Consider the following 15,207-nt stretch of genomic DNA (forward strand, 5'->3'; position numbering starts at 1 on the left):
GTGCATGTGTATACTATGTATGCATGTTTTTATGTATGATGACATGTATGTTCTTATTTTATTTTATTATACATGTGTTGCTCTTGGCCTTGTGAAGCACATTGTGTTGCTTTTTATATGACGTGCTATACAACTAATGATTTGATATCTGATCTTTGAGGCGTACTGGCCACACTTGTGATTGTGACCAGATCAGATAATTTGCTGTCATTATGACATTAGTTGTCAAAGTAACAATGCAGGCTTGGGTACGCTGACTTAAGCTGCTTGCAGACAGTCCTGACCCTAACCCTAACTCCACTGCTGCGGCCTGCACATGGCGATTTGCCGCCGCTGCCTAAGCTGAAGGACATTCAACTTCTCCAGCTCGCCACTTCCCTTCCATCAGAGAGCGCTTCTGTAATCGTGGCTGCCACACCGGAGCAAACCGTGAAGGAGTTCATTTTAGTAGTTTCAGAACATCCTGAGTTGTATGACGTCTCTATACTGGTGCACAAAAAAAATTTTAGGGCGTTCATTTTTGTTTATGGTTTGTGGGAGCGCCTCTTCCATGTCTCCGTTTTGGTTTCGTTCCTAGGATACCGCGCGAATGTACGTGGCGTTGCTTGCCGCAGCGGCGATGCTGCGCCCCGCGTGCCTCCCAGTCAGAACCTGGAACATCAACATCAGCCTGCAGTTTGCACCCGCTGTCTGCAAGCACCTCAAGGGCTCGTTTTCTGTCCAACAACTCTGGGTGCCGGCAACAAGCTCTCAGCATGGAAGTTTCGCCTTTTATCCCGACTGTTTTCATGATGCCGTTTTCTAGTCTGTATTCTCTTGCTGCATGTTTGTTGCTCTCTGCTCTTCTTGTTGCAATGTGTGACGTCAAATATGTTGTGTAAGGAGTGACGGATAAAACAAAGAAAACACTTAAAATCCAATTTGAGCGGTCAGACCGAGCTGCATTTCAAACCACCGACGAATGTGGTTTAAATCTGATCAGTAAAGATGGGATTCCGTTCACACTTCAGGAAAAAATATTCGGCTTGTGACGGATATGTGGAAAAAAAAACGGATTTGAGCTGCCTTTCTGAACTCAGCCTAATAATGCTGATGAACGCAGCGTGAGCCACTTTAATATACCGTTATCTAGTCTTCCCTCTGCTCCAATTCTTCCCTTCCACTCCCTACGCTATTATTTCTTTTCTGGAGAGAGCAGGAGGACTCTTTCTCTCCGAGCCTGGTGGTGTTCCAGCTGTAATGTGATAACCAGTTCAATAACATAAACAACTGCCAGAATCCTCCAGAGGAAGGATGCAGAGAGAGAGAGAGAGAGAGAGAGAGAGAGAGAGAGAGAGAGAGAGAGAGAGAGAGAGAGAGAGAGAGAGAGAGAGAGAGAGAGAGAGAGAGAGAGAGAGAGAGAGAGAGTAAGAGTAAGTGTGTGTTTATGTGTGTGTGTGTGTGTGTGTACATGAGTCAGTGGGTGGATGTCTATGTGCGTTCGGTCTTACATGGGAGCGCGTGTGGGCTGGAGAGCATGAGAGGCCTGGGCGAGAGGTGAGGACGAGTCAGCCATTGAACACCATCAAATAAAACGTTATCTAATGCTCGCACCGACTCGGCCCGGCAGAAAAAAAAAAAAACAACAAGTACACTCTCTATCGACTGAAAACAACGGCTGCGCTTTTGCCCGCGAAAACCCTCCCTGCTGACGGCCTGCGTTGGTTCTGTACTGGAGAGTGCTGAAACAGATTTTCGGCAACACTTTAAAGAGCCTTGTTCCTGTGTATTAACGGCACAAACCCACCGGAAAAATGTGGAATTCATGCTTTTAAAATGGCTTCAACTTGTGTATTAATTTATGGAGAACTATTGTATTTCAACAGTAAAACTCTGTAAATACCTAATAAAAATCTCCCTAAAAATCTCCCTAAAATTTCCCTAATACTTCATGTACTAACAAGGGTGTAACAACACAATATAAATACAATTAAACTCCACACTTTGTACTTTCATTGTACTGTTACAGTCTTGTCAGTAGAGTATGTATTAGGGAGATTTTCATTAAGTACTAACACAGCAGCAGTACACTTGTAAAGTACACAGCAGCTGTGTACTTTACAAGTACTTCTCCATAGGATAAAGCACAAGTTGATACATACACACATCTATATCTACACACACATACCGACACACACATGTGCACAAACACACACACAAAGCTATGTTTATGGACTCACACACATGAACGGATGTATGTGTTCAAGCATGAATGCGCTTACGCATGCCTGGAGTCATAAGTACAATTGTGCGCACGCACACACACACACACGCACACACACACAAGGAAGTGTGTCACTTTGGAAGGGTGGAAAGGGGATTTTTCCCTCTTCTCCTCCTCTTCTTCTTCTTCTCCTCTCCCTGGAACCATTCCCAGCTCTGGGTAATGGTTGCTCTACAACAGAGGAGGAATAAGCCGGCCACCCCCCCACCACACCCCCCTCCTTTTCTCCACGTTAGCTCGCGGCTAACTCAGTGAGCCCTATGCAGATGGTCCCATAACAGCCACAGCTGCACGACCGTAAAAACTACGCCACGCCCCAGCGAGGAAGAGGTTGATATACATTCAAATGAGGCCGTAACCTCTCCGCCGCGCTCCGCTGCCGTGGGAAGAGCAAGAGACGCACCGAGGTGTGGGAGGGATAAGATGGAGGCGGGGTCAGGGAGATGGAGGTTAGACGATGAGGAGCAAGGAACGCCAGGCCCTCAGATCAAAAGGGAGCCAGGGTGAGCGAGAGAGGCGAGAAAGAGAGAGAGAAGGAGAGAAGGAGAGGGAGAGGATCAGAGAGGAGAGAGAGAGAGAGAGAGGAGTGTGAGAAGCCGTGGTGTAGTGTTTCAGCTCCTGGCTCTGGCGCTTGCTATTTCAGCTGTGCCGGAGCGATGGCCAGCAGCCCCTGCTCTCACGCCATGGTAACCCCGTCAGTATGGTGGCACGACACTTGGGCTCCGTTCACACTGCAGCTGAAAGTGGCCCAATTCTGATTTTCCTCCCTCACATGTGACACAGATCTGATGTTTTCTAGTCAGCGTGAACAACAAAAAGCAGCATGGAGTCACATTTTTTTCCCCCCCAATTCCCATCTGGAGCACATGGACATGTGTTACAAAATCGGATCCCGACTTGCAACTTGGATTTGCATGCTCAAACTGGAATTTGCCAGCATTGCCATGACTATAAGTAAATCTTACGTCACTCAACTGAGACAAATGTCATCGTTTTGGCTCCACGACAGCTTGGCTGAGCCGGCGTTCGCACGGAGGAAACGAGACACAACAATGGAAAGAAAGCCAAACAGCCGACTTGATTGGTATTTAGGGAGACGCCTCAGTTCAAAGCACATTCTGTAACCGAAACGGGTCGCAAACAAGTGGGAAAAGCGTAGGCACGAAAAAGGGATGTGACGTCTGTCGCTGCGGTTACTCTGTGTACGTGTGTGTCTTTTCCACATCGCTGTCAGTGCACACTGGTATGGGATACGGGTTACATCCTAGAATAGATATGAACAGTCGTCCAAAAAGATCAGATATGAGCAGCAATTCGGAATTGAACTCACGGCCTGCAGTACGAGTGCAGCCTTGGTCTCCTTCTGCATTTCTTCTGCTTCTTTCTGTATAGATTTTCACTCCAAAATGGGATATCCACCCTTTTGATGTTGTACCAAAATCATTTCTGGCATTAAAGTGCAGTATGAGCTTTTGAGCCATTGCAAGACCTTTGCTTAAATTATACACTCAGGGCAGCAAAATCTCTCTGAAATGGATATACAGCATTTTGGAATGTAACCTTTATTTCTATTTCTATATCTCTTTCCTCTCCGTTTCTGTTCTCTGGTAACTTTCTGGCTCTTTCTGTAGGTGTGCGGTTCTCCTTGTTCCTCTTCCCATATTTTTTTTTATTTTTTTTTCCTGCTCACTTCTTCCGTTTTAATCTTTTCCAAGGCATTGTTCTCGCTGCTCCCTGGCAACAATACCAGATAGACCTCCAGTGAACCCGCGGTTTGCACGTTGGAGACTTGCAGCTTGAGTCATTGGACAAAGAGCCGTGATCCAAGCCAAATATAATACGGTCGATCGCTGGCCGCTGTTGATTCCGATTCTCCGTAATCCTCATCGTTTTTTCTGCTGTTCTTACTGTATCTCTGGCACTGTCAGTAACCTCTGATTCCAGCTGTGTTATGAAATACTGAGTTTAGAGTTATGAAATGTGTTATACATAGGCGATGTGATGCAACGAGGGACAAGGTCATCACTGGCACCGCTACGACAGTTTATGCATTGATATCAAAAGTATAAGTAGGACAGTAGGGAGTAGTAGGGAGAGCTTCAACCAATCAAGACCCAGGTTCAAGTAGGGCTGGACGATATGGTTGAAATCAATATCATGATAAGGATTTTTCTCGATATCAATATATATCACGATATGGTTCATGTATGCAAAATCACGTTAAACAATCAAATTAATGTTCCTCTCATTGAGCCGAATGGTAATGTTAGGCGTGATGTCAAACAAAACTGAAATTTTCAAATAATATTCCTACCATACCTCATTTTATCAGAGTTTTTAAGTAAAATTTGCTTGTCATCATCAATTTAGACAGCAGAAATGTGTGTCACGATATTAAAATATCTTCATATCATCACGATATGATTCCACTGAAAGACGATAAACGATAATATTGAATTATCGTCCAGCCCCAGGTTCGAGTCCCATGTCGGTAAGCATCCGCCCTGCTTAAGGTGATGTTGAACTTTAGTAGTATCTTGGGTTGTGTATCTTCCTCCATGATAAAACCCCCAAATCAGTGATTCTCTGTTATCTGTTTCTCCAGTAGAGGAGATTGGAGAATTGTGGGGGTTTTTTTCTCTCTCTCTGATGTCATGCTGCTGAATTGTGCTTAACGTGAATCGCTTTTTTTTAATGTTTATTAAACCTTTCAAGGAACAAGTGTAACACCGAAATCCGGTTGGAGGAAAATTATGCCAATGGAATGAAGAAAATAAAACAACTGTAGGTAAGTGAAAAAAGGTGGGAGACAGGACTTTGACAAAGCAGATTCTGCCAATATATAAAAAAATGAGTCTCTCACTTTTTTCAAACTGAAAGGTTTAATAAGTTTAACAATAAGTTTAATAAGATTGCTTATTTACATGAAAAGTACATATATACAACAGTTTACGTATTGAAAGCAAAAGTATAAGTATTGATATCAAAGGAATATCCAAAAAGAGGCCAGTTTCTGCTGCTGCTTCTGCTTTTAACTCTGTTCATTTGGTTTATCACGCTCCTTCCTTTCACACTCTTTTTCTTTTAAAAGCTCCAAGACTTTTGAGAACATAATGGAATTTTAAATAAAAGCCCTTATTGCCGAAGGTTGCCAGAAGCTGAACTAAATGGATTCAAATTGAATTTAAGTGGATTTTGACACCGCGGCCCAGTCAAGGTCAAGCCAGTGGTGGTTGGTGCCGCGCTGTAACCCGGAGAGCGCCGCGACTCTCAGCTCAGCTCCTGTTAGTTAAGGTTAATCCTGCAAATGTGTACGGTTAAGTTGCATTTAACCTACATAGGCCGCGATGTCTTGATCCCGGCACTACTGGCCTCTGATCCCACCACAGACCCGACACACTGTCCATTTGGGTAGCTTTGCGTAGTACGACTCTTTTGATTGGTAAAGAGTATATTAAGGGAAGGAAAATACAACTTAATCTGGATAAAGTGCTGCAGCGAAACCCGGCCGCCTGCAAAGGGAAGGAGAACGAGACCACAAAACAGCACAGGCTCCGGTGGTGAAACGTAATGAGAGGGCCGGAGACAGTTGTAATATACTCCTACAGATTCCATAATCCCTGATCAAAATAAATGTTACGTGCATTCACTGTTTTCATTTATTCATCTGTTTCTACCTAGCAGCCAAAACGAGGTCAGCAGAGATTTCCATTTCGACTCCAAAGCTGGTTATTTCAAGCAATTTCTTTGGAGGCGGAATGGATAAATTTAGTGCCCTGAACGGGAGTATTTTTAGCAAAAAGCAACAACTGAGTAGGGATTTACCACTTTTTTTTTTTTCCTCTCTTCCGCTTTACTTTTATGTAACAGATCTTCATAGAATGATTGCAGAGAACAGCGTGATCAGGCCTGGTGAGACGGCCGTCCCTGTTCAAGTGTGACTAATGTTGTTCTACAAACAAAATGGAAATTATTCCACAATTAGATCATCACAGTGCTGGAAGAGCTACATCATTTTTACATTTTTTAAGCTCTCTCACTCTTATCTAGAGTGACGTCCAATGAGTGAGCGGGTAGCGGTTCAGCGTCTTGCTCAAGGACACACAGGTTTTTGACAGGACACACAGATAGGACCTTTGACCTTTCCGCTTTTAACGACTAGGCCGCCCTGCTGCCCTACTTCTTCTTCAGACTTCATCAGCTAAGGACAGACCATAGGAATGAATTCTCCGCTGTAGTCTGTTAACTGGAAGATGAATGGAAAGTCTGTGGTAAACCAGAGAGGGTTGATTATAATTTGGGCCAGGGTGACAGTCAGACTCGAGCAAACAGTAATTTGGAATCCAACTTCCCCTTTAAGAAGCCAGCAGGCCGCCACTTGTGCTGAAAGCGGAGACCAGTGGTCACCGCTCGTCCAAACAGCCGCGGCAATAACAGGGTGTTTTCATGGCAACACAACTTCCTAATTCTTTCACCTCGCCTTCAATTTCCCTGAATTTTATTTAGCAGAATAAACCATAACAAATGAACTAATAAAATGAGCATGAGCTTGCTGGTATGTGTTTGAACAGAAGACAACACAGAGCACACTATCACTCAAAGGTTAAAGGGTGCTTCTGCCTCCGCTTAAAGGGGCAATGAGTAAAGTTTTCAGTGCACCATAGCACAAAATGACAGGGGTTTGATAGGGTGATTCAAGTCAATGATTACTTGGCCAGGTGCTAAAATGTCTGGCTTTCAAAACTCACTTTCCAGGTTTCAAAAACCTACTTTAATTTTCAGCTGCTCAGCAATGGAGGACGGTGCTTAAAGCGAGCAGCTGGAGTCACGAGACATTTCAGCTACGAAGGACAAAGCGGTATTATTATTCCCAGTGTTTAGCAAGGTGATATATCAGCTCTTCTCTAGATGTTTCTGCTGGATCTCTTCTCTAATTAGCTAGTTTACTCCCCTCTATTGTTAAAATGTGACTTTGTTGTTTGTGTCAGCTACAGGCCACCGTACATCAAGGGGACAGGAAGGGTGGAGGAATGAGGAGGAAAATGGAATTAAGTTCTATCAATGTTGCTGCAACTCACGCTGATTCAAGAGCAAGCAACTGCTTCATTCAGCGATACTAAAAGCAAGCATTTCAAATAACATCATCACCCCCCCACACCCACACACACCCACACACACACACACACACACACACACACACCCACACACACACACACACATTCAGCAAATCACCTAATTTGCAGAATAACCAAAAAGCTGAAGCTGTTAAAAGCAAATCCATCTCTGTTGTGTCTGACCAAAGGGACGTTTTAAAATTTGAAAAGATAAATCATCTCCTTGAAAAGTATTTCTTGTTTCAGAGTTTGGAATTCTGGATTAAAGAATTATTATTATTTTTTTTAAATTGACTTGTTTCCTAACTGAAGAGTTTCACTCGAAACTGAGATATCCACCGTTTGAAAGACTTGATGCCGATTACAAAATGACTGCTGACATAAGAGTAAAGCACATTTTGGGTTTCCAATGAAGTTATGAGTCATCTTAAGAGCTTGTCTTATGAAATAGTTATGTATTTAAGGATAGAATCATCTGTTTCTTAAATATTGAATGATGAATTTTACGTAGCAAAAACGTTCAAAATGGGTATGTAGAGGTTTGGAATGAACTGACTGACATTTTACTCACATGAGATACTGATACAACACTATCTCTTCATTTACTACAGTTAGATGAAGTAAATCAGAACTTGTACATTGCAATATACTGCAGCATTAAAACCCAAAGGAGTATCTCAAATAATTAAGAACGGTATTATTATCATATGGTGGCTCCTACTATCACAACAAAAACATACCAGGGGCTTTCTGGCAATTCCCTTTCCGATCTTCGCTGCTGAAGTTGATTGTTATTTAAATAAACCAACATAATAGGCTTCTCGGGGGACAAATATAAGTCTTAAGCACATCCCTCTCTAGAGCCAGATGTGATCCTAAAACACAACTCTGCATTAAAGGTTTTTAACAAATAATGATTAATTTCCTCAAAAGCTTAGGGCAAATATTAAAATGAAATTAAACATTGACAAGCTGACGTTAAAGTGGTAATCCTCATTTTTTTGGTGCCAAGCGCACTTCCCAGAGATCACCTGTCAATCAAAGTATGGGCGGAGCTTGGATTTTCTGTTGATGAACTGCATTGTAATATAAAGTATGATAAAATGTAAACATTTTCAAATAATACTTCTTAATTTGTTTCAGATATTTTGTGAGATTTTAATTGATATCATTGTGTCGTCACAATATGATTTTATTAAAAGACAAACTATAATATTGAATTATTGCCCAGCGCTATGTATAGGTTGGATCATTATGGTGTTATATGCATTGGCAATAGAGAGTAGCAAAATGGACATTTATTTATATGAAAACATCGCAAATTATTACTTTACATTTTTCTGGGATAATATTATCAGTACAGAATCAGAGACGTATTGCAACACTGATACACCTGTGAAAGGTCAATATCAGCTGATTCTGATATGCTGTATTTGTCTCTGATTATCCAGCTAGCCTACTGACTGTCCAGCACCAACTGAGGAGATTGCACAGACCGCACACCGGCCAATACAAACACAGCTAAACTAACAACAAACCACTACCAGGCTGTTGGGAGTAGCCTCCAGTACGACCATAATCAACACGCTGCACTCCACGGTTCAGCATCGCTCCGCTCACTAAGCTGCCACTTCAGAGCTCCACAATCCGCTGCAACATCCAAGCCCTTCCTCCCCAGACTTCAACCCAACCCCTCCTCCTCCTCTCCTGGACCTTAGGGCCCGCTTCACCTCCCCTGCCCTCTGGACTGGAGACCCCCCACCACCACCCCCCCCCCACTCCGCTCTATCTGCTCATTACCTTAATTGATGTTTAACCCGTAGATCAGCAGCTGATGATGGCTCAATTAAGAGCTTGCTGGAGGAGAGAGATTAGTCCTGTGTAAGTAAGGAGGTTTGTTGCCTTGTAGCGATGGCTTTTCTGGACCCTAATCCTTCACTACGGCCAGGCAGGTCAAACGAGGGAGGCCATGTTGGCAAAACGGCTCCAAATATAAGACAATGAGGGCCTGTTCACACCGAGCATGTCTGGAGCGGTTCAGTCAAACTCTGGAGCGTTTTCTCCTTTAGTCCGGTTCGTTTGTCCAGGCGAGAACAACGCTATTCGAACTCGGGTGGCACCAAATAACGGCACCAAGACGCCTGAAAATGTGAGTCAGTCCTCTTCCAAGCGAACTGCGTGCGGTTCATTAGTAATGAGAACGTAACCGTATCAACTATAGGAAATGACACCAAAACATACGGTTAGTAGGTATTTGTTCACTATTGAACCGTTGTTCCATACGGTTTTATGTGTATAAGGAGACAGATGTTGACATCTGATAGCCAGCAGTTCCTCATGCTTGGAAAGCCTAGCATAACAAAACTAAGTCTGGACTGATGCTCATAGTCAGCTATTTCTTCAAGTGAAGATGGTAAATTATGGCAAAGAGCACAGACAAGTCCATCATGCTTAAATTACAGGGACTGGAATCTGATTTGTTTGACTCCCCCTTCCCCCTGGCTGCCAAAATCTTTACCCTGGTGGGAGGACAGTCACCAAACCTCTGTCCAGTAAAGCCATTTGTGAGTCTGCGTGACTTTTGTTTACAAGCCGTGGTTCTCTTGTAATTGGGCAGCGTGAACCTAAACCAATCAAATACAAAAAATGCAACAAAGTGAACTTTTCCACTGCAGTTCGCACCAAAGGAAACAAACTGTAGGTGTGATCACACCCTGAGAGGCAAATCTCGCCCGGTCTAGTTCCTGTGTTACGGCCCTGAATGCCTTCGCCCTGCGTGGGGAACCTCTGCCTGCAAGCTCAGGATGAAGCACTGAAGGGTGGCCATTTTGAAAACGCAGCGGGGGAGAGTGGATTGTGAGGTGAAGCCTGCCGGTGCTACTTCCCACATTAAGTGGCTGATGGTCTCTTCTCTGTAAAAAGAAACACACCTTTGGCTTTAAGTTCCATTAGCTGAGAGGGAGTGAGACATTTCTTTCCCCGTTACAATGTGCTGGGGTAAAGCGAGGCCCTGCGATGATTGAATCACAGCCATAATAGCAGAAGGCAGAGGCCTGCTGTGCAGCTGAGTTCTTCCTGTTCTCCTCGCTCAGCGTGGGAACAGCAGTGGACAAAATCTGCCCTGGAATCAGCACACAAAGAGGCCACGAAAGCAACACGAGCGGTGCACAGACGCAGGTAGTAAGTGCTCCTTTCTGCTGAAATGCTCCGTCTCTGTGAAAGGTGCGTGACTTGTGGTGCGAGGCTTTCAGTTTGACAATAGCGAAGGGGGCATGCATATCTAACCTGGCTCATGTGAAGGGTTTTCTATCGTCGTGGAGCGAGATCACAGGTCAGCTGGAGGCTAGCGCGCTGAAAACAGATGTCCAACACTGGAGGTTTTTCTATCGCAGAAGGCTGAGTCAAGGCTGAAAAGGTAAACAACCCAATCAATGGGTTGGCTTGGGACTCGCCCTCCAGAACACAGTAGCTACCACAGCTTGGCTCTATTCAACACTGCACTTCTTGCCTCTTTCTGCTCAGTTTCCTCGGTGTTTGAATAAAAAACAAATGGCTTTCAATTTCCACAGTGTGATGATGTCATTTTCTACTCGTACTCCCTAATGCAGCCATGGGCTTTGGCAGTGATTAAGCCCCATCAATACATTGCCTGGCTAACAAACAAATTTATTAGTGAAAATTAGACCCTAGTTAAAATTACGGCGTATACCACAGGCTTGGGCTCCACTGTGCAAGTCGCAGGGCCTTGACTAATGGAGTGTTCTGGAAAATCTGTCAGGGAATTAGTGCTTTGCTGATCACTTGCTCTTTAGGCTAATCCATGGTTGGCTTGGACCTTATTTTACTCTCCGTAGACCATCTCTACTCTAGCATCTCAATTTTCATAATTCCCACACTGATACCAAAAGCAGAATCAGACTTATTTAATTGGCTATCTCCTCTGAATGTACAGATATTTGCCCGTACATGGTGACATTTTCACAACTAACGCAGGAACACGAGTGCATACAGGCACACATGGTGCAAGACCTCAAAATTTAACTTTTTGTGTGCATTTATACACGAGTCAGCAGACGGACACGCACTTTAGCACACTAGGCCGCTTCATCATAAATGTAGTCATGCATTTTACAGAGAATGACGCGCTCTGTAATGTCTGGAGAGCACAATGGCTGACTGCCTGTGTTTGCAATTCAGCAGGAAGCTGCAGCAGGAGAGAATGATTGTACTTCCTCAAATTAGCGGTAGCAGGGGGGGCTTTTTTTTCTCCCCCTCTGTTTTGACTGGAGCCAACAGAGCACACTACACAAGACACACGGCTGCGCTTCGGCCTGGCTCTGTAAAACCAGTCCTGTTTCACTACAAACCTTCACTGTGCGGCAAACTGTGAATTTGGATGGGATCTCGGCGGAACTGCATTCTCCAAACTGGTATTATATTGCAATAATGTAATAAAACTATGCACTTTCACTATAAAAACTGATTAGAAAACTATGTGTCCTAAGTTTTGCCCCAGCACGAGGTTTCACTCTGTCAAAGCGAGTGCCATGCAGCTTTGCCTGCAGTCACGGCTCTCAGGCTCACAAAAGCCCATTACTGTAGCTGAGCCCATAAGTTATCTGGAGCTTAAGCCCTTTACAGTGAACTAGTCCAGTTACATTATTTCGTCCAATTTATGGATTGTGTGCGTGTGTGTGTGTGTGTGTGTGTGTGTGTGTGTGTGTGTGTGTGTGTGTGTGAGAGGGGGAGGGAGGGGAGGACACTTCCAGAGATAGAGGGAGAGAGAAACAGAGAGAGCCTGTAGCAAATCTCAAACAAAAGTGGACCATCAACATCTTTGTCACCCTCTTCACATACACATTAAGATATGACAACTGTTTGATGGAGATGGATGAAGATGGCAATGATGCTGAGGATGATGATGATGATGATGATGATGGAGGAAGCCTGTGATGATGTCAGAATCGAGGCCACCGTTCAGGAGACTCGGACTCGGCCGCGTCTCCCGGGGAGAAGAGAGATAAGATAAGGTGGTGGAGGCTGGGTGGAGGAGGAGGAGGGGGGAGGAGGGGGGTGGGGAGGAGGGTTACAGCTCTCATTACCTTTGACATCTTGACAACGTCAGACACAGCAGAGCGTTTGTTTTCATTTGTCAGCCAAACCCGCGTCAGAAAAAACACGGCGCTGACATAAACCGACTGTCTCCATGGCAAAGTTTGAAAAACCGAGGAGTGTTTAATGTGTAGGTGTTTGTCTGTTTGATGGGAGTTACCACAGTATACCGTTAAAGCTGCGCTAGGTAGGCAGCTTCGCAAACAGGTAACTGTCTGAAATATCTGATCAATGCCCAGAAATCCTGCAAGGTGAGGTCAGTAAACGTCACACAGCTCGCTCATGTTTACCAACCCTGCCGGCCTGTGATGCTTTATACCAAAGAAACCAAAGAGACGAGAGAGGAAAAGATCTAACGCTGGTGAGTCCAGCTTTCTCTGCTGCTGTTTCATCAACAACTCTTCCATATTTACATATTAGGCTTTTTTTTTTTTAGCTCTCCGATCCCAAGCGACTTATAATGAGTGAGCAGGCAGGGGTTCAGTGTCTCAATCAAGGACACTTCAACACGCACACACGTGTCTGTTGATGGATATTTTACGGGGATCCAACCAGTGACCTTTACAGTTACAGGACGGCCCCTGAAATGCCACGCTCACATCCAAACATCCTTGTTTTGCTGACCGTCCCATCAGCCAGTTTACTCCCGCCTCTCTCTGTTTGTGTCTTAGTGGCGTTCCCCTGTCTCACCTGGAAAAAACAACAACACTCCTCTGTGGTCACGGGGGGAGACTCGGAGGCAGTCGTGTCCTTCTGGCGGCGGCGGCGGCTCAGAACCGGTAATCTGCTCTGCTCTGACCGCCCGGACGTTTCCCAGCAGCACCCTTATCTGCACTGTCTCCCTAGGGACCCTGCCTCCGCCATGTGACACCTTACTGGGAATCACAGACTGTTACCTGCACACTCATCTGTCACATCGCCTCCCCTCTGCACGGGGACACAACAGATATGAAATGTGTTTTGTCTGACATGTGAGACACACCGCCACTGTCTAGCTGCACTCTAATCCAAGGCACCCGGCTTTCTTAGATCCTGCAAAGCCTGTGTGCTGGGATGTGGAAAAACTGACAGAAGGGCATTTCTCCCTCCAAAAATCTTGGAATGAATGGAGCTGGGCTTGACAGGGGCTTTATTCGTCTTTATTGATGCCATCATTACTAGGCTGCTTCCACGGGCAAAATGGTTTCCGGGTTTTGAGGAGGAAATTAGAAGTTTGATGACACTCTCCCGGGAGAAAAGCAATTACGCGCAGCAATGAGAGCACAATTGTCGGAAATAGGCTCATGAAAGCGACATAAAATTATTCGGCACACACAATAGCTTAAAGGATATGGCCAAAAAGTACCCGATATCTTATTACTGAAGAAAAACAATTTCACCAATGACTCTACTGTTTTCCTTAGGCAAACGCTGCTCTTGCTCTGTCCACTCTCGCTGCTATGTAAACCTGTCATTTAACGCGTAAACCAAATTGATGGCGTGATAAAAGTTGGCAATAAACTAGACGTGCAATTCACTGAGATGAAATCCATTTGCAGAAATGAAGAGAAATCGCGTCAAAACCCGGGTGACACTTGTCATAAATCGTTCTGACAGCTCCTAATGAACTGTTAGGACTGTTGCGCACATGAAAGGAGCCACAACGCACGATGCCGCCGGCTGTAAGACGGTGATAGAAAGTCTGCGGGGGTTCAGACAGTAAGAAGATGCCTTTGATTACAACACCGATGTAACTTATCAAAACTATATGAATCACCGCGTACCCTTGACACAAAACACAGAGGGAGACGAAGCCTTGCACCGTGCACAAGCTACTGTACGGCTGCTTAGAGTTGCCAGTATCACAACACTATGCAAATTATCAAACCCCCCTGCGAAACGTGGAAATATTTCAACGAGACAGTCTCGGTATTCAGCCACATAGTTGTCAGAAGTACCCCAACACAGGAAGAGGCAAGAAATGTGCCAAACGTGAATTGCGAACAGAAGCTGGTGAAGAGTGACTTACCCTCGCTCTGTATCCACATCTGTTTGATGACACTGGAGATTCAAAAAATACACTTCTTTGTTTACAAAATGTACAGAGGGGTAAAGCGAAGGCGAACGGTAACTCTCTACCGACGTCGGTGGGCTACCAATTAAAAAAATCTTCCTACTTGATGTACAAGGTAACTATTTAGTTATGGCAAATGGTGCCTAATCTATCCTGAGTGGCATTGCTTTATGATTGACAGGCGCCCGACCAATAGGCGCGCGCTGTCCGCGTCGCTTTGACCAATCAAGTCATCAGCGCGCAGTTGGCGGAAGGTGAACGGTGAAGTAGGAGGGGCAGATGGCGACATCATGTGTTAGAGTGTGTATCCCTCCGCTTCTCATGTTTTGAGAGCAACGTCTCCACTTTCACTGCTTTTTTAATATTAACCAATTGCAAATCAAGTCTTCCAGTTGTCATTATTGTTGTTTCATTCCGGCAGGCAACACTACAATGATTTACTAGCTTTTTTATACAGGAAATATTGATGTAATATTTTTTGGAAATGAAAAATATTACATCATAGATTGAATTAAACAGTCTGTTGTAACCTTGCCTTGTCAGACCAGACCCTTAGTGTAAGTATTTTTTATTTATTTATTTATTTTCATTTACCCTGCAGATGTGTATCCTAAACGGAACAACAGTGACTGGTTTTGGTAGTTTTAATTACCAGTAAGAACATA

General features: G+C 44.4%; 1 protein-coding gene across 1 annotated transcript in view; it reads right to left on the reverse strand.

Moving 5' to 3' along the window:
• mef2d (myocyte enhancer factor 2d) overlaps positions 1-14,674 on the reverse strand; it is a 95,273-nt gene extending 80,599 nt beyond the window's left edge. The window contains exon 1 of the mRNA XM_078286998.1: positions 14,498-14,674. The gene's annotated coding sequence lies outside the window, so the exon portion shown is untranslated. The remainder of the gene's footprint in view (positions 1-14,497) is intronic.
• Positions 14,675-15,207: the final 533 nt, after the last annotated feature.

Source organism: Centroberyx gerrardi, chromosome 12, assembly GCF_048128805.1.
Source record: "Centroberyx gerrardi isolate f3 chromosome 12, fCenGer3.hap1.cur.20231027, whole genome shotgun sequence".
In the NCBI taxonomy this organism is placed as follows: domain Eukaryota; kingdom Metazoa; phylum Chordata; class Actinopteri; order Beryciformes; family Berycidae; genus Centroberyx; species Centroberyx gerrardi.